Source organism: Miniopterus natalensis, chromosome 7 (assembly GCF_054644295.1).
Source record: "Miniopterus natalensis isolate mMinNat1 chromosome 7, mMinNat1.hap1, whole genome shotgun sequence".
Lineage (NCBI taxonomy): Eukaryota > Metazoa > Chordata > Mammalia > Chiroptera > Miniopteridae > Miniopterus > Miniopterus natalensis.
The window spans coordinates 76,308,292-76,309,549 of NC_142087.1; positions in this window are offsets into that span (position 1 = coordinate 76,308,292).

The window sequence follows — 1,258 nt, forward strand, 5'->3', positions numbered from 1 at the left end:
GGGCGGGGGCGCTGGGCTACATGGCACGGGGCTTTTCCTTTTATCCCCCTCCCCCCCAGCCTGCCTCCTCCCAACTCCGCGCGGCGAGGCGCGCAGGACGGATGTAAAGCGGCCGGCACTTCCGCTGCCTAGAGGGCGCTGCCCGCCCGCCCGCCGCCCGCCCGCCGCCCGCCCGGGCCGGCCAATCCCCGCGCCGCCCCCGCCGCAGCCTCGGCCCGGAGGCGCACGGGCGTCGGGGCCGCTGGGACCGCCGCTGGGGCCCGCGGCGCCCCGCTCCCGCACCCCTGAGGCCTTGGCCGCTGCCTTGGCCTCCCCTGCTCCCGCGCCTGTGCACCTGCCGCCCTGCGCCCTGGTCCCCAAGGTGGCCCGGCGGCCCCGTGGCCCGCATGGGCTGGGGTTGCAGAGAGGCTGGGGGGGGGGGACCTAGTGCTGCGGGCCTGGGATAAACCCCGTGGAGGAAAGGGGGCCCCATGCTAAACCTCACAAGCTCAGGGCAGGCCTGCCTGGCGGCCTTGCAGACGCAGGGACCTAAAATAACCACAAAGGATGGTCTGAAATGAAAACTTTTTAAACATAATTAGTTTATGGTGGGTAGCCATGTCCCAGGGCAATATTTGTCCCTAAAAAAAGGTTAATTTTCACCTTAACTAAGCCTGTAGCTCGTCTTTTGCATCTGAGCTAACGTACCTGATTAAGGTGCCTTTGCAAAACAAAGTAATTTCCCCATTTTTCTGGGCCCTCAGTGCATCTTGGTCTTTTTAACTCTCCTGTATCTACCCACGTAAAAGAAGTATGTTTCTATCATTTTACTTTTTATCCAATCCCGGAGGCTTCCCCACTTTGCTTCCTCCCGCCTCCCTAATCTATCACCAATGAATTTTGTGTAACGCGCTTGCGTCTCCTCTGACTGTAATCTGTAAAGCAAGGTGCAAAACTGCCGTTCTCCGGAGCGTTATTTCAACCCCTTGAGATTTTGGCTCCTTGGTGTATGTCAACAGTTTGGCTCAGATAAACTCACACAAAAAATTATTCCCAGGTTTGAATGTTTCTTACATTAACAACCCTGGCTGAGGGTCAGCGTAAAGCCATCCAGCTCTGGGTGTGTCCCCTGCCCAGCTAGTGCAATAAACAGGCTCGTGATCACGCAGAGAAGACTATCAACTGGGACCCAACGCTGAAGGCCCCCGGCTCCAGGGGTCTGCCCGCTTTACCCTGCACAATCACCTGGAGGGCTCCTGAGAGCACAGACTGCTGGGCC